Here is a 19,643-nt window from a genome sequence, read left to right on the forward strand (position 1 = left end):
AATGGGAACTCCCCAATAAATTTCTTTTTAAAAAGAAAGTGATTTAAAAAATATTTATACTCATAAGGTTATCTCAGGGATTACCAGTGGAATCTGTCCAGCAGGGGTATGCTGAAAGCCCTCTATTCCTATCCTACATTTTGCACAAGGATAATTTTTTAAAGAAAGTAAAATCATGACTCTCAAACAAATATAAAATGGACACATGTTAAGGATTTTATTTAATTAATGACTAATTAAGAAAGCAAACAAATGCTACTGGTAGCTGAATTGGAGAATACAAAAGAGAGACGTGAATATTGAAATATTGAGACGAGTGTTGTCTTCTGAGGAAAGAGTGGGAAATCCATTGAATTCAGCAGACAGAATTTATTTCTATGCCTGCTATGGACTAAATGTGTCCCCATAAACTCATAGATGAAATGTAAGGCTCAAAGTGATTTTGTTAGTAAGTGGACCCTTGGAAGGTACTTAGATCCTATGGGCATTGCCATCATGAATGGATTAGTGCCCTTATAAAGAGAGCTGGTTTAACACTTCTGCCATGTGAATTTACAGGGAAAAGACATCCATCTAGGAAGAATGTTCTCATCAGACTCCTAATGTAAAGATGCCTTGATCTTGGTCTTCCAATCCTCCAGAAGTATAAGAAATAGATTTTTGTTTATAAAGCACCCAGTCTGTGGTATTTAGTTAGAGCCTGCATGGAATAAGAAAATAGCAAAGAAAATAATTATTTTGAACTGCTTTTAATTGTCAAAATTCAAAGAGATTTAAATAGCTCTATGGGTGATCACATCAGCAGCACATATACTAAAACTGGAAAAATACGGAGAAGATTAGCATGGCCCCCGTGCAAGGATGCCACACAAATTCATGAAATGTTCCATATTTTTCTCTTGTGATGGAATATGATGGAAGGTAATATGAGGAAAAAAATGTAAGTATATGTATGACTGGGTCATTTTTGCAGAAATTGGCACAACATTGTAAATCAACTACACTTTAATAAATAAAAGATTTCTGTTGTATATTATAAATAAATAAATATCTCTACAGTAATGAAGGCTAAAATCAGAAAACCCTGAGTGTGCAAAAAACATTGCATAGTTTACCATTGGAGACAACTAGTAAACATTCTATTGTTCCAGATTTTCTTACGCATTTTTATTTCAAAAAAAGAAAAGGCATCTTCAGACAAAAGGATTATCTGTTCTACAAAGAGGGTGGCATGAGCTGCTGGATAGAATTTCAGCTCTCCACCAGTCAGCCCTGTCCTTAATCCTCCAAGCACAATGCCAGCAGTGGCCACTGCAGTGCAGGGTCTGCTCACTCACCAGCTCCAGAAAGAAGTCAGATTTCCCACACAGATCAGATCCATATGTTTCCACCAAAAGAGCAGGAAATTCTGAAAATGCACAGGAGAACTCCCCAGAACTGTTCTTGCCAGAAAATGCAGACACAGTGCGCTCCTGTGGTCACTATAGAGAGCAAAGGGTAGCAAGCCTCTGTGCTGCCTGGGTAATGAGCCTCTGTGCTGCCTGGGTAATGAGGCAGCAAGAAGTATAATAGTCTCTAACTTGAGCTCCTCCCTCAGAAGATCTGGTGGATATTTGAGAACCCGCATTTCAAGGAGGAAATGGGAGAACCTGTTGTACCATATACAGTATATTCTCATGTATGTTTTATACACTATAAAAATAAATTATATTAAAGCTGTACCTGGGTATTAGCATAGGGATAAACCAACTGACCCACATAATACAACATAGAACCCTGTTTGGACTCAGGCATGTGTGGAATTACATTGAATGGGAGATGTACATGGTATGTCAGTGGGTAAAGAAGGCACTGTCTAGTAAATGGTGCTGGACAAACTTGCTATCCTTATGGGAGAAGGTTAACTGATTCCCTACCTATATGACTTTTGATCATTAACTCCAGAGGAGAGTAAAGACCTAAACTTCAAATGGAAAACTCTACTGGAAAATAGAGCTGATCTTAGGGTAGAGAAAAACGTCTTAAATGAGATACCCAGATAGTAATTGTATAAAAAAGATTGACAAATGGGGTGCCTTACACTACATTAAAATTGAAAAGCTTTTGTTGGAAAAGAAATGCTTAAGGGGCAGTAAAAAAAACAAACAAACAAACAAAACAACAACAACAACAAAAAAAAACCAGCAAAAAAACTCCAGACACCTAGAGAAGATATTTGCACAAATATCATAAACTAAAAATAAACAGAAAATAAATAGAAACCAAAAATAAATAGAAAATGCTAGGAGTCACTAAGAAATAAAACAATCCAGTATAGAAGTGGGAGAAAAAAAATGAACAGACATTTCTCAGGGAAAAAAACAAACAAAGGAGTTCCCATCATGGCTCAGTGGAAACGAATCTGACTAATATCCATGAAGATGCAGATTCAATCCTTGGCTTCGCTCTGTGAGTTAAGGATCCGGCATTGCCATGAGCTGTGGTGTAGGTCACAGATGTGGCTTGGATCTGGCATTGCTGTGGCTGTGGTATAGACCTGTAGCTACAGCTGCAATTTGACCCCTAGCCTGATTGAACCTCCATATGCTGTGGGTGCAGCCCTAAAAAGACAAAAAAAAAAAAAAAAGGTGTGACCAATAAGCACAGAGAAAGTTTAGCAGCCTCCATAGTATGAGGCAAACACAAATCTAGGCACAATGAGATTACACTGTTCATCAATTCAATTAGAAAAATTAAAAAGTTGGACAATATTGAGTATTAGGGAGCATGTGAATCCGTAGGATCTCAAAACATAGCTGCTGGAAATGTAATCAATACAATTACTTTGAAAAAACAATGTGACTTAATTTTATAAAATTGTATGTTCAGACACCCAGAATTTCCACTCCTAAGATGGTACCTAAGAGTCACTGTGCAAAAATGTGCAGGGTGGGTTCCTGCTGTGGTGCAGTAGGTTAAGAATCTGATTACCATGGCTTAGGTTGCTGCGGAGATGCAGGTTTGATCCCCAGCTTGGCACAATGGGTTAAGGGATCCAGCATTGCCACAGCTGTGGTGTGGGTTTCAGCTGTGGTTCAAATTCAGTCCCTGGTCCTGGGAACTTCCATATGCTGTGGGTGTCACCATTTAAAAAGAATAAACAGGGGACTTATAAAAAGTGTTCCTAATAGCAGTCTTCATAATTGTGAGAAGAGATAGGCAAGCCATTAATAGAGAATGGATAAACTGAGCTATACGGTATTGCAAAGAGTGATCCATTGTCATACATAGGTAAACAAATCTTAATAACTCAACACTGAGTTTAAAATAAATGGCATTTAGTAGAATTATTAGTAGGAAAAAACACTTTAAATTAATCTTCAAGAAAACACAACAAAGTACTGCTTAGGCATGCATATGTAAGTGATAACAAATGAAAACACAAATGTAAATGTAAAACAAGTGTAAACACAGTTACCCAAGGGCTGGTGGTAGAGAATGTGAGTCAAGAGGAGGTAAAAGTTATTATTGGAATGATTACTCAGTGTGTAGGTAATCCTTAAATAAATAACTAAAAGATTTTAAAAAGAAAATTTTTCTCAGTTCTTTTCATATTGGTGCTGCATATATTTTTTCCTCTGCAGTTAGTCATGAATCTCTCCCTCCTTCCACACTTTGAGAATATCAGAGAAATATGCTGTCTGACATATAGAGATAATCTATGCTACAATAGGAGAAAGACTGAGAAATCATTAAGAGAAGAGGTAGGGACAAGAAAGACTGGCATTCCAGGTAGAAAGAACTGCAAGGCCAAGATGAAAGCTTATGATTGAACTTAATAACTAGGTGTGGATGCAGATGAACACAGACAGACCTAATTAAAGACTTTAGTATTAAATTAAAAATACCACTCAGGTTTCCTCAGGGCTGGGCTGTTCCTTAGTGGGAGGGTCTCTCTGAGTCTGGTGCCCCATTTGACCAGCCCTGGTCTGGAGTGGCTAATGCCCAGTGGGCTGGGGCATGATACCCTTGAATGCATCCCTCACAATCCACAATCAGACTTTCTAGCCCTAAGTCCACTGAGATCGCATGAACCTTCCTCAGGACAAAAGGTGACACAACTTCTCATGGTCACTACTGAGCACCTACCAAGTGAAACTGCTCCTTGTACACAAGCACAGATGCTGTCTCTGTAGGAGAAACTCCTAAGAGACTCCATCAGGGGTCTGTGAGCCTCTGCGAAGATGCCTTTGCCTCACACAGAGTAGGAACCCAAAGTAGAATTTGGGCAGAGCCCACAAGAGACAAAGGCTGCTGCTAGTACTTTAAGATCTTACTTTGAAAAACTTTTCCAGGTTTGGGTTCTGCTTTCAATGTGAATCTATTAGATTCCTGATGTGGTTTGGAACTGAGCTTAAAGGAATTCACAAGGTCCAGGTAGACAGCCAAATTCAGCTTTTTTTGGTCAAGCCACTTCCTCTCGTGTTTTTCTAACTTCTGGCAGACCCTCAACCCATGTGATGTTTGCATGGTCATCACTTCAGCACCAGACACTGGGCAAGCTGGACAGTTGACCAAGAACCTGAGGGCCAGGACTCCTTCTGAGATCAGACTAGAACTAGGGATCTGGGTAAGCAAAGCATGGAACAGGAGAAAAAGGAAGGATGACAGGCATAAAATAGTTGTTTAAAGCCCTTGGGTTGAGGTGGGGACCTGCAAGGTTCAGAGTGAGTTTGTCCAGAAAACTCTCTGCAAGCTAACTATAAATGTAGGTGCTGAAGTGGAAAATGGGCGTGGTCCTTTCTTTACCCTGCAAATGTTTACTAAGCTTTTCAATTGGTATTGGGCACTGTTCAGTGGTAACTGACAAGACTAGGTTTCTAAAACTTTAGTCTCCTTAGGTCATCACACACTCAAGATGGGGAAGGTATTCTTGGACATCAATATGGTCTCTGAACTGCAGAGATGCAAAGTACACCTCTCCTGGTTGGAGGAAGGGAGGAACGGCTCAGGAAATAATTCTGTGTCCTGGTCCCATTAAGTAATCAGTCTAATAAACATTCTCTCAACTCTTAAAAGATTTGAAATCTCACCTGCCCTGACTCAGCCCCTCCTCTAACTCAGAGAGCTGCAGTAGGGACAGGAAAAGAGTCAGCTCCTCCACTCTTTCTTCTTCTCACTGACACCATTATAAGGATGAGAGCTGGCTGAGGGGAACATAAAGGGTAGGAAGACACACTCAGATGGGACAGGTGCAATCCTGCTAAGGTCCCTGATGCAATGAAAGTCTCTCATTTAGGAGAGACCATGAGGTGTTGGAGGGGGATTTTCATGCTGATGTCCCCACTGGAATCTTGGCAACAGACACAGCTCAAACCCACAGGCCTTCTACTTCCTCTTCAATGTTTACAAATGGTAAAGAAATCCACCCTTTTTAGATGAGTTCATCTTACCCAAGTTCATGCAGCCCCATGGTTGGCTTAAAATGAAAGAACACTCCCTTGCAAAAGACTCCCTGAAACATGATCCTTCCCTTCCTTGTTCTCAATCTGGCATCCATTCATTTCTGACCCAGAGAAGGAATCAAGGGTGGCAAAGCCAGGTTCACAATCTCTTGGCTGCATAAGGGTTTCCTAACTTGTTTTCAACATTACTATCCCTGCCCAAACCTTGGAAAACAGACCCACTCCATTACAGTGGAAGCTCTAAGAGCAGGTCCAGCTGTTGAATGTCTCTCTCAGGGACAGCTGAAAGCACTGCCCAGGCCTCACTTGTCCACAGTGCTTTTGATTCTGGGGTGAGGAAGTTCTCATTGTGACTCATCAGGTTAAGAACCCAACTAGTATCCATGAGGATGGAGGTTTGTTCCCTGGCCTTGCACAGTGGGTTAATGATTGAGCATTGCCCCAAGCTGTGGCATGGGCCGAAGATGCATCTCAGATCTGGCATTGCTGTGGCTGTGGCTGTGGCATAGGCCCACAGCTATAGCTCTGATTCAACCCCTAGCCCCGGAACTTCCATATGCCACAGCTACAATCCAAAAAGAAAAAAAAAAAAACTTTCTCAGGGGAAAGAAAACAAGCTCAGTTCTGGTCTGATCTGTGAAAAGTCTCAGGTAAATGATAGAACCTCAAATGTGAAGACACCAGGCTGTTCTTACTTTCTGGTTGCCTTTTTATTTATTTTTTAGTGGCCTCACCTGTGACATATGGAAGTTCCTGGGCTAGGGGTTGAATCAGAGCTGCAGCTGAGGCCTATGCCAAGGTAACAGCAACACCATATCTGATCCACGTCTGTGACCTACTCTGCAGTTTGCAGCAATGCTGGATCCTTCCCACTGAGTGAGGTCAGGGATCAAGCCCCCATCCTCACAGACATTATGTCACGTTCTTAACCTGCTGAGCCAAAACAGGAAATCCCCTGGTTGCATTTTTGAAGTTTTGCTTTTGGAGGGGAAGCATAAGTCATAAGATTTGGTCACCTGTTTTTGAGTACCACTTTAACTGGAATTTCTCTTTGGGGTCAGGGAGTTCTTCACCGTCTGGCACTCCCTGATCAGTAACTGGGAAATTCCCTGTTAGACCAAGGCTTGTTTGTACCCCCACCTGTAACCGTGGGTAGGAAATTCTCCATTTTCTTGCTAGGGAATGGTGACCCTGAGAGACGCTGAGTAACGGTTTCTCTGGTCCTGGACTATTTCTGGTAATATTGGTCATAAATAAGAATAATGGATAATGAGAGCTCTGGTCCATCTTGTAGTCTCCTGGTGTGTTTCTTATACAATTGGGAAAATTTCAACTATGTTCCAATGAAAAGGAAAAAAATTTGTTATTGTTTTTGTTTTTGTTTTCCTTTTTTTTTTTTTTTTTTTGACTGCCCTGCAGCACATGGAGTTCCCAGACCAGGAATCAGATCCAAGCCATGGTTGCAACCTAAGCCACAGCTGTGGCAACGCCGGATCCTTAACCCACTATGCTGGGCCAGCAATAGAACCTGTGTCCGAGTGCTCCCAAGAGGCCACCAATCCCATTGTGCCACAGCAGGAACACTGAAAAAAAGTGTGCGTTTTTTTTTTTTTTAAACACTGAATGACCACAATATTCTTTAGACTCTGAAGGAAAACAGCAAAGATGGAATTCTTTTGACATTCCAAAACTTGATTTTTTGCATATACAGTTAGAGAAATCTGGTTTGATAAAATGTCTTTGCAAAATCTTGGCCCTAAAAAAATAAAACTATTCCTAGGAGAAAGCTTGAAGTTATAACTTTTACCATGTCCTTGAAATGCAAGCACAGCTCACACTGCCTGAGACTATGGCCTTGGCTAAAATAATAGAACTTGAAACAAACAAAAAAAGAAAACTAGGAGTTCCCGTCATGGTTCTGTGGTTAACGAATCCGACTAGGAACCATGAAGTTGCGGGTTCGACCCCTTGCTCAGTGGGTTAAAGATCCAGCATTGCCATGAGCTGTGGTGCAGGTCACAGACTCGGCTCAGATCTTGCATTGCTGTGGCTCTGGCATAGGCCGGTGGCTACAGCTCCAATTAGACCCCTAGCCTGGGAACCTCCATATGCTGCAGGTGCGGTCCCAGAAAAGACAAAAAAAGAAAAAAAATTAAAAGAGGTCTTTCAAATTCAAGTGAGTAAACTTAAACTTATTCCAACTGTTATTTATAAACTAATAAGTTTTAGATGTCCAGCAAACACATGAAAAAATGCTCAACATCCCTGATTATAAGAGAAATGCCAATCAAAACTACCATGAGATACTACCTCACACCAGTCAGTCAGAATGGCCCTCATTAATAAATCCACAAATAACAAGTGCTTGAGGGGCTGTGGAGAAAAGGGAACCCTCCTGCACTGGTGGTGGGAATGTAAACTGGTACAGCCACTATGGAGAACAGTTTGGACATACCTTAGAAATCTATACAAAGAACTTCCATACGACCCCGCAGTCCCACTCTTGGGCATCTATCCGGACAAAACTCTACTTAAAAGAGACACATGCACCCGCATGTTCATTGCAGCACTATTCACAATAGCCAGGACATGGAAACAACCCAAATGTCCATCGACAGATGATTGGATTCGGAAGATGTGGTATATATACACAATGGGATACTACTCAGCCATAAAAAAGAATGACATAATGCCATTTGCAGCAACATGGATGGAACTAGAGAACCTCATACTGAGTGAAATGAGCCAGAAAGACAAAGACAAATACCATATGATATCACTTATAACTGGAATCTAATATCCAGCACAAATGAACATCTCCTCAGAAAAGAAAATCATGGACTTAGAGAATAGACTTGTGGCTGCCTGATGGGAGAGGGAGGGAATGGGAGGGATCGGGAGCTTGGGCTTATCAGACACAACTTAGAATAGATTTGCAAGGAGATCCTGCTGAGTAGCATTGAGAACTTTGTCTAGATACTCATGTTGCAACAGAACAAAGGGTGGGGAAAAAAATGTAATTGTAATGTATACATGTAAGGATAACTTGATCCCCTTGCTGTACAGTGGGAAAATAAAATAAAATAAATACATAAAAATAAAAATAAACTAATAAGTTTTATATTGAAATACCTGGTTCATGATTAAGTTTTTAAATGAAGCTATGAGATCTCTGGTTCCATCAGACTTTATGTAAAAATTAACTTATAAATGAGATGTATTTAGTTGGCTTAACAGAAAGCAAGTGCTTACAAATCAAATATTTACAAATACAGCAGAAACTAACCCAAATTTTTTTAATGGATCACATAATCCAAGACTAATTTTTTAATAAATAAAAACAAGTTTACAGGAGTTCCCATTGTGGCTTAGCAGATTAAGGACCCAACATTGTCTCTGTGAGGATGTGGGTTCAATCCCTGGCCTAGCTCTGTGGGTTAAGGATCCAGTGTTGCTGTGGCTGTGTTATAGGCCACAGCTGCAATTCCAATTCAACCCCTGGCCCAGGAACTTCCATATGCCACAGGTGTCACCATAAAAATATTTATATAGATTTAATTAATATAGAAATATTTTAGAGTCATCAAATGTTATGTATATTTTAATTGTATCTAGGTTTACTAAGTTCATATTATTTCTTTTTTTAAATTAAATTTTATTGACATATAGTTGATTTAAAATGTTCTCAGCTTCAGGTACAGCAACATGAATCAGTTATACATATACGTATATCCATTCCTTTTCAAATTCTTTCCCCAAATAGGTAAGTTCATATTATTTCTGTTGCAAATTTGTCAGCAAGGAAAATAACTTGATATGATGAAAAATTAAATGTAATTGAAATAAGATTTTTGAAGTGAATGCTTTGGGAATAATTATGTTTTAGAAATGTCTACTTAAAAAGTCTTGTTACAGGAGTTCCCCAGTGGCTTAGTGGGTTAAGAATCCGGTGTTGTCACTGCTGTAGTGTAGGTTTGATCCCTGGCCTAGGAAATTCTGCGTGCCTCAGGCATGGCTGAAAAGAAAATAGTCTTGTTACCAAACCAATCTTGGGGCCACTCACCCACATGCAGTAAATCCAATCTACTGACACCAGGTTGTGGATAAAGGAAAGTACAGTGTTTGTTGCAGGGCATCATGCAAGGAGTCTAGGTAGCTAGTGATTAAAAGGCCCAAAGTCCTCAATGTATTTCAGGGAAAAGTTTTTAAAGACAGGGTGAGGGAGAGGGGTTGTGTGTGTGGTGGGTTCTTGGATATCCTCCTAATTGGTTGCTGGTGAGTTAAGCAGGAGCCAATATCATCAACCTTCTGGTTCCAACCAGTCTGGGGTCTACATGCTTGTGGGCAGCTGACAGTTAATTCCTTCCACCTGGTGGGGGTTTCAGTATCTGCAAAACAGTTCAAAGGACATGGCTCAGAATACTCTGTATACCCCTTGAGGAGGAACTTAAGGTTCTTGACTTTGTTTAATGGCTACGCTTATTTTTTTCTTACTTTACTCTTTTCCTTTCTTTCTGCCTTTTCTCATTCATGTGATTAAATTATTATTTGGGGTGTTCTCATTGGGGCTCAGCAGAAAGAACCCAACTAGTATCCATGATGATGTGGGTTCAATCCCTGGCCTCGCTAAGTGGGTCGGGGATCCAGCATTGCTGTGAGCTGTGGTGTAGGTCACAGATACAGCTCAGATCCTGTATCACCGTGGCTGTGGTGTAGGCCAGCAGCTATAGCTCCAATGTGACCCCTAGTCTGGGAACTTCCATATGCCTCGAATGTGGCCTTTTAAAGCAAAAAAAAAAAAAAAAAAGCAGTATGAAAATAGTTCACAATTACTTTCTTCTTGGTTTTCACTAGAAATTAAAGTTCCTAAGGGCAAAAAAGGCAATACGTATGTAATTAAAACTACTAAAAATAATAAGGGAAACATTTTAGTATGTTAGAGTGGGAGGGACTGGGAGCTTGGGGTAAACAGATGCAGAATGTTGCCTTTGGAATGGATTAGCAATGGGATCCTGCTGTGTAGCACTGGGAACTCTGTCTAGTCAATTATGATGGAACATGTAATGTGAGAAAAAAGAATGCATACATGTATGTATAACTGGGTCACCACATTGTACAATAGAAAAAATATATATATAAATAAATGATAAAAAATGTAGGATATATGTTGTCCCTACAGATATTTCCCTAGTTGGAGTTAATGTTGTGGCTAGACTACGGGTCCTTGGGGTTCTTATTATGACTGCAAGACACATCTCAGCAACAACCATCAGGAAACTTTGAAAAAACAGGTTTTATTGTTCACAAATCCTGAAGGATGATAGAGCACACCCAGAGTCACACAGCATGATTAAGAGAAATTTTATTATCATCTTTGCTACACATTTCAAATAAAATAATGCATAACTGGCCATGGTCATTGAAAAAATAAGGAAGAATTTCTATTTTGTTTGAACAAGGTAGATAGTGATTTAGGCAGTGAACGAAAGTCTAAGACTAAAAAACCTTGGATAAAGAAAGGATCCTACAGAGAGTTCCCATCATGGCCCAGTGGAAACAAATCCGACTAGGAACCATGAGGTTGCAGGTTCGATCCCTGGCCTTGCTCAGTGGGTTAAGGATCTGGCATTGCTGTGAGCTGTGGTGTAGGTCACAGGTGTGGCTTGGATCTGGCATTGCTGTGGCTCTGGTGTAGGCCGGCAGCTACAGCTCCAATTCGACCCCTAGCCTGGGAACTCCATATGCCATGGGTGTGGCCCTAAAAAGACAAAAAAAAAAAAAAAAAGAAAAGAAAAGGAAAGAAAGAAAAGGAGAGAAAAGAAAAAAGAAAAGGAAGAAAAAAAGAAAGGATCCTACAAAAGATTTGAGACAACTCTCTGGAAAAACTACTTGGAGGATCCCTTGGGTCTTCTTAGTCTTCAGTATTCCTGTGTCAGATTATGATTTCAAGCAGCACATCTTCATGCAATGCCTGCCCAGTATTACTGAAGCTTCCATTGATGGGAAGAGGGAATTCTGAACATGGCAGCATCATCCACTGTCCTTTTTGTGAACTTGACCAGTGGCAAAGCTGAAGGAGACTTTAACTCTCTATAGGTCTTATTTTGGGCTAGTTGGTACATCCCTGGAAATCATATCTGAGGATTTGCATGTTTCAGTGGAGAAATTCAGGGCAAATGTATGTCTTTCTGTTTTCTGTTGAGAAGAATGATGTGTTCTTAGGGGGAAAACTTGAAATATATTGAGAAATTTGCTCAGTCACTAGGGAAAATCCTGGATATCAGCCTTTACTTTAAAAAGATATTCTATTTGCAAAATCACTTCCTTGATACTGTGGTGAACAATGATAAAACTCTATTAATTTATTTGTCTTTTTGCTTTTTCTAGGGCCGCTCCCGCGGCATATGGAGGTTCCCTGGCTAGAGGTCTAATCGGAGCTGTAGCCACTGGCTTATGCCAGAGCCACAGCAACGCGGGATCTGAGCCGCGTCTGTGAACTACACCACGGCTCATGGCAACGCTGGATCGTTAACCCACTGATCAAGGGCAGGGACCGAACCCGCAACCTCATGGTTCCTAGTCAGATTCACTAACCACTTCACCAAGACGAGAACTCCAAAACTCTTTTTAAAAAAAGAAGAAATTTTGGAGCTCCCATTGTGGTTCATCAGGTTAAGAATTTGACTATTATCCATGAGGATGTGGGTTTGATCCCTGGCCTCACTTGGTGGGTTAAGGATCTCGTGTTCCTGCAAGTTGTGTCATAGGTCACAGATACAGCTTGGATCCCATGTTGCTTTGGTTGTGGGGTAGGCTGGCAGATTCAGCTCTGACTCAACCCCTAGCCCAGGAACTTCCCTCTGTCATATGTGTGGCCCTAAAAAGAGAGAAAAAGAAGAAGAACTTTGCCCAGAAAATGTAGCCTTGGCAACTGGCCTAATGGTAGAGCTTCTCTAAGCAGTCCTGGCCTGCCTGCCCAAAGCAAGGATATTTCCATGCTCTTTCCCCTGGACAATCTCTAATTCACTGACTATGAGAAAATATGAGATCAGTCATAAAGACACACTTAAAATCTCCTTAGGGAAAATAAAGGAAGGAGATCTGGAATTCTGCACTGAGAAGTAAGGCCATCTCTCTATAGCTACACTGTGTCCAGGGCTTGTCTCACTGCAGCTATCATAGTGGCAAATTGCTATGCTCAATGTGTGGCACTCAGCAGATGCTCAAAAAGTACTTGATGTCTGCACATATCCGCAGTAAATAGAAGTTATTCCTGATGGTCCCTCATGACATGCCCACCTGATGTTTCCTCTGGTCACTGTCCAAATTTATCATGTTATCTATAAGCCTCTACAATATAAAAATGAGCAGGACATAAGATCATAGGATGTGAAAGAGGAAACAAATCCAATGGAAATCTTGCAACTAGGGTAATGTGAGAAGGAGGCTTCCTTGGCAGGAATGTAGCCCGCAATTCTTCCATATTAGAACCCTGGAAGCTATTCAGTTACCATCACCCACTGCTTCAGGTGATCAAGGTAGGGAGAAAGTCTTTGTTGGAGAAAATCAAGATGACTTGCAGCTACCTAAAAGGAGCTCTCCAGTTTGCATGTGTTCACTAATCTGAGAGCCCTCTGAACCATTTAATTTTGGCATTTTTATAGATGCTTCATCATGTAGGCATAATCAATTACTAACTACATTTCTAGCCACTCTCCTCTATCTGGAGGATGGGGGTGGAGTTGAAAATTCCAAGCTTCTAATCATGGCCTAGACTTTCAGGTGATCAGCCAATATCCAGAAGTCATCCAGAGTTGCCTCAATAAGAGAAAAGACACCACTGTCATCCAGGAAATTCCAAAGTATTCAGGAATTCTGTGCCAGGAATGGGGTCAAAGACAAATACTACCACAAAGATAGTTCCTAGCATTCTTATCATTTAGGAAATCACAGGGATTTCAGGATCACTGTGCCAGAACTGGGAGGCAAGAAAAATCCATATTTTCTATTATTTCACAACTCTGGAACCCATCTGAACCCCAGTCTCGTCCCTCCCCCCAGAGCCTAACATTCTCTTTGGGAAGGAAATAATCAGAATACAGCCTACAAAGGGTTTTGACACAACTCAATAAGAAAGAACACATAAGTTACTTCATTAACATATAGTGCACAATATGATATAAATTCTTCTTCATATCAATCCTTCAAAATCTCTCCTCTTTCCTTCCTGCCCACACTCAGAGGAAAACTAGTAAAGACATAATATGCGATGCTCCAGGGGTCAGCAGACAGTGCTTACCAATCCAATCACTCCATCCAGACAGATGTGCAATAGGCAGCAAATGACAGGGGGAAGTTATCAATCAACTTCAGGAAAGGGATGGGCTCACACAATAAGAAGGAACATCAGAGAAATGCAAATAATAGGGGGTTACTATTAATAATTTTATGTCAATAATATGGGTAAAATGAAAGAAATTAATAATTTCCAAGAAATGTACAATCTCACAAGACTGTATCAGGGAAAATAGAAAATAGGAACAGATTGAAACTGAATCAGTAATTAAAAAAAAAAACCCTCCCAACAAACAAAAGTCCAGAACCAAACATTTAAAGAAAAGTTAACAGCCATCCTTTTTTCAAAATAGTCCAAAAAACTTAACAAAAAGGAATGCTTCTGAAGTCATTTCAGGAGGCCATCATTACCTGAATAACAAAAACCAAAGAAAGAGTGGAAGGAAGGAAGGAAGGAAGGAAGGGAGGGAGGAAAGGAAGGAAGGAAGGAAGGGAAAGAAAGAGAGAGAGAGAGAAAATTACAGGCTAATATGACTGATGAACATACATGCAAAAACTCTCAACAACATATTGGCAAACTGAATTTGACAATATATGAAAAGAATTATACACAATGATCAATTGAGATTTATCCCAGAAATGCAAGGATGGTTCATTTCTGGGATAATCAAATCAATCATATGATACATACATTATCAAATTGAGTAAAAATCATGTGCTCAGAAAAACTTTTGACAAAATTCAACATTTATGATTTTAAAAATTCTCAAAAAGATGGTATAGAGGGAACATACTTTATCATAATAAAGGCCATATATTACAAACCTAAGCCAATATCATACTCAATAGGGAAAAGCTAAAAGCACTTCCTCTAAGGTAAGAAATAAGACAAAGATGCCCATGATCATTGCTTTCATCCAACATCATATTGGAAGTGCTAGCCACAGCAACTAGACAACAAAAAGAAATATAAGAAATCCAAATTGGAAAGGAAAATGCAAAACTGTCAGTATTTTCAGACAACATGATATTGTATATAAAAAAGCCTACAGATACCACTAACAATGAACTATCCAAAGGAGAAACTAATTGTCTCATTTACAATTATATCAAAAAGAATAAAATACTTCAGAATTTTAAAAGAGGAGGTAAAAGAACTATACTCAGAAAACTATATAAGACATTGATGAAGGAAATTAAAGACAGCGCACACAAATGGAAAAACATACCATGCTCATGGACTGGAAGAATTAATATTGTTAAAATAACCACACTCTTCAAAGTAATTCACAGATTCAAAACAATCCCTATCAAAATACCAAAATCATTTTTCATAAAACTAGAAAAAATAATTTTAAAATTCATATGGAAACACAAAGACCCAAAATAGAGAAAATATTCTTGTGAAAGAAGAACAAAGCTAGAGATTCATATTCTTTGGTTTAAAACTATACAATAAAGCTACATCAATCAAAACAGTATGGTACTGACATAACAGATACATAGATCAATAGGTCAGAGTAAAGGGCCCAGAAATTAGTTTATGCTTCTATCATCAACTAATCTATGACAAAAAAGCCAAGAACATGCAATGGGGAAAAGACAGTCTCTTCAATAGATGATGGTTGCAAATCTGGATAGCAATATACAAAAAAATCTAAGTGGACTACTTTCTCATATCATACACAGAAATAAATTAGAAAATGGATTAACAATTTAAATGTAAGATCTGAAACCATAAAACTTCCAAAACATTGGCAGTAGCTCTTTGACATTGATCTTAGCCATTTTGAGAGGATGTGTATTTTCACGCAAGGGAAACAATAGGAAAAATAACCAAAGGAACTATATCAAACTAAAAAGCTCTTGCACAGTGAAGGAAACTAACAACAAAACAAAAAAGCAACCTACTGAATGGGAGAAGATACTGCAAACAATATATCTGGTAAAAGCTTAACATCAAAAAAAACCCACATCAACGTCAAAAAATTTGATTAAGGAATTCCTGCTTGGTGCAATAGGATCGGCAGTATCTCTGCAGCACCAGGATGTATCCCCATCCTGGCATAGTGGGTTAAAGGATCTGACATTGCCACAGCTGTGGCATAGGTTGCAACTGCTACTCAGAAATGATCCCTAGGAGTTCCCATTGTGGCACAGTAGTTAATGAATCCGACTAGGAACCATGAGGTTGCGGGTTCGGTCCCTGACTTTGCTCAGTGGGTTAACGATCCGGCGTTGCTGTGAACTGTGGTGCAGCTTGCAGACGTGGCTCGGATCCCGCGTTGCTGTGGCTCTGGCATAGGCAGGCTGCTACAGCTCCGATTAGACCCCTAGCCTGGGAACCTCCATATGCCGCGGGAGTGGCCCAAAGAAATAGCAAAAAGACCAAAAAAAAAAGAGAGAAATGATCCCTAGCCCAGGAACTCTATATGTGGAGTGGCCAAAAAAGAAAAAAAGAAAAAAAATTTTTTTTGATTAAAAATGGGCAAAGGACCAAATAGTTTCCGAAGAAGACACACGAATGGCCAAAAGACACATTAAAAGATACTCACATCAGTAATCATCAGGGGAATGTCAATCTAAACCACAATGAGGGAGTTGTCTGGTGGTCTAGTGGTTAGAACTCAGCACTTTCACCACTGCTGCCTGAGTTTGATCCCTGGTCTGGGAACTGAGATCCCACATTAAACCACTGCATGCCACAGCCAAAAACAAACATACAAACAAACAAAAACCACAAATAGATATCATCTCAAACCTATCAGAATGGCTATTATTAAAAAGACAACCAAAAAATATTGGCAAGTATGTGAAGAAAAGGAAACTCATACAATTTTGGTCAAAATATTAATTGACACAGCCAATATGGAAAACAATATGGAAGTTCCTCAAAATACTAAAAACAGGAAATTCCCGTTGTGATTCAGCAGTAACGAGCCTGTCTAGTATCCATGAAGATGTGGGTTTGATCCCTGACCTAACTCAGTGGGTTAAGGTTCCGGCATTGCCGTGAGCTGTGGTGTAGGTGACAGACACGGCTCAGATCCCATGTTGCTGTGGCTGTGGCTGTGGCCAGCGGCTGCAACTCCAATTCAACCCCTGGTCTGGGAACTACCATATGCCACAGGTGCAGCCCTAAAAAGAAAAAAAAAAAACTAAACTAAAAATAGAACTACCAAATGATCCAGGGAATTCCACTTCTGGGTATTTTTCCAAAAGATGAAAACATTGATTTGATATATGCACCACTATATTCATTGCAGCATTATTTACAACAGCCAAGATATGAGAAAATACACTCTGGTCAGTAGCCAGAATATACCAGGAGCTTCTGCAGCCTGAGAAGAAATCTATAGGAAGCTCTATGGAAAAATAAAGACTGTGAAGAGGCAATTCATAGAAAGAGAAACCTGAATAGCCAAGAAATATGTGAAAGGTTGCTCAAAATCAAGTGTAAGAAAAATGAAAATTAAGACAAAAGTGAAACACCCCTTCACACCTATAAAAGATGAGAAAGCTGAGGAGGGTCAAATGTGGGGGAGATGGTAGGAAGCAAGAACATTATCCTGTTGGCCCCAGCGTAGGTAGTACAGCCTCTAGAGTGCAATCAGGCAGAGTTATCAGTGCGAGAAATTCTCACACAGGGCATATGGAAGTTCCCAGGCTAGGGGTTGAATCAGAGCTGAAGCTGCTAGCCTACACCACAGCCACAGCAACATAAGATCTGCGATGTGTCTGTGACCTACACCACAGCTCCAGGCAACACTATATCCCTGACCTGCTGAGTGTAGCCAGGGAGTGAACCCGAATCTTCATGGCTACTAGTCGGATTAATTTCCATTGTACCACAATAGGAACTCATGGGCCTGGCACATATTAAGTGCTCAGAAAATGTGAGTTGAATGAATGACTGTTAAATGGAGTAGGTTGGTCAGGACAAGTTTCTTGGAGTAAGAGAAGCAATAGGCAGAGACTGAGAAGGAGCAAAGTTCAGCCTGACAGAGCAAATGACATTAGTAAAGGCCCAGTGGCAAAAAAAGAAAAGAAAAAGAACATGGTGGGAACATGGCCCAAGATGGACATAGGGGCTGAGTTGGTAGCAGAATTTTGGAAGCAGCACATATGATAGGCAAGGGACGTGATACGAGTAGGAGGCAGCCAGAACCACAGTGCATTATCATGTAGGTGTCTGTCCATATCACAAACTGAACATGGCTTAAAATACTGTGAGGAAAAAGTAGGAAAGAACCTGTTCCAGAGAATGGTACTAGTGGTGTAAATTTATTTATTTATTTATTTGCCATTTCTTGGGCCACTCCCGCGGCATATGGAGATTCCCAGGCTAGGGGTCGAATCGGAGCTGTAGCCACTGGCCTACCCCAGAGCCACAGCAATGAGGGATCTGAGCTGCATCTGCAACCTACACCACAGCTCACGGCAATGCCGGATCCCCAACCCACTGAACAAGGCCAGGGATCGAACCCGCAACCCCATGGTTCCTAGTCAGATTCGTTAACCACTGAGCCACGACGGGAACTCCAAGTGGTGTAATTTTATTTATTTATTTATTTATTTTGGTCTTTTTGTCTTTTTTGTTGTTGTTGTTGTTGCTATTTCTTGGGCCGCTCCCGCGGCATGTGGAGGTTCCCAGGCTAGGGGTCGAATCGGAGCTGTAGCCACCGGCCTACGTCAGAGCCACAGCAACGCGGGATCCGAGCCGCGTCTGCAACCTACACCACAGCTCATGGCAACGCCCGATCGTTAACCCACTGAGCAAGGGCGGGGACCGAACCCGCAACCTCATGGTTCCTAGTCGGATTCGTTAACCACTGCGCCACGACGAGAACTCCAAGTGGTGTAATTTTAAAATAAAAACACAGTATAGAATTTTCAAAGTTACCAATAAATTTAACAATGACATTAGTAAAGGCCCAGTGGTCTCCTTTGTACCAAAGGAGAAAAATGCCACTGTTTGGGAAAGGAACAAAATGAGAGCATGAGGCAGGAATGGGACTTAATCCACTAATTAGCTAATAGGATCAATTAATATATGACAAAAGAGGCAAGAATATACAATGAAAAAAATAGTCTTTTCAGTAAACAGCTGGGAAAACTGGACAGCTATATATAAAAGAATGAAATTAGAACATTCTCTAATACCATACATAAAAATAGACTCAAAATGGATTAAAGACCTAAATAAAAGGCTGGATACTACAAAACTCTTACAGGAAAATTTAGGCAGAACACTTTTTGACATAATTGCAGCAATATTATTTTGGATCCACCTCCTAGAATAATGAAAATAAAAACAAAAATAAACAAATGACACATAATTAAACTTAAAAGCTTTTGCACTACAAAGGAAACCATAAACAAAATGAAAAGATAACTCACAGAAGGGGAGACAATATTTGCAGATGAAGCAACTGACAAGAAATGAATCTCCAAAATATACAAATAGCTCATGAGCTCAGAACTAGAAAACAAAAAACCCAATTAAAAAATGAGCAGAAGATCTAAATAGCTATTTCTCCAAAGAAGACAAAGAGATGGCCAAAAAGCACATGAAAATATACCCAACATAACTTATTAGAGAAATGCAAATCAAAACTACAACAAGGTGCCACCTCACACTAGTCAGAATGGCCATCATCAAAAAGTCTACAAACAACAAATGCTGGAGAAGATGTGGAGAAAAGCGAACTCTCTGACACTGTTAATGGGAATGTAAACTGGTACAACCACTACAGAAAACAGTATGGGGGTACATCATAAAACTAAATATACAACGGCCATATGACCCAGCAATCCCACTCCTGGGCATATATCCAGAAAAACTATAATTCAAAATGTTTCATGCATCCTTAGGTACAGCCTAAAAAGACCAAAAAAAAAAAA

The 19,643-nt window shown here is 40.1% G+C and overlaps 1 non-coding gene across 1 annotated transcript; it reads left to right on the forward strand.

Annotated features, from left to right (window-relative positions):
- The first annotated feature begins 789 nt into the window (after positions 1–789).
- On the forward strand, positions 790–896 carry LOC125126642 (U6 spliceosomal RNA). Its single transcript, XR_007134737.1, has one exon. It is a non-coding gene; the product is annotated as a U6 spliceosomal RNA (small nuclear RNA).
- Positions 897–19,643: the final 18,747 nt, after the last annotated feature.

The sequence above is a fragment of the Phacochoerus africanus genome, chromosome 4 (genome assembly GCF_016906955.1).
Source record: "Phacochoerus africanus isolate WHEZ1 chromosome 4, ROS_Pafr_v1, whole genome shotgun sequence".
Lineage (NCBI taxonomy): Eukaryota > Metazoa > Chordata > Mammalia > Artiodactyla > Suidae > Phacochoerus > Phacochoerus africanus.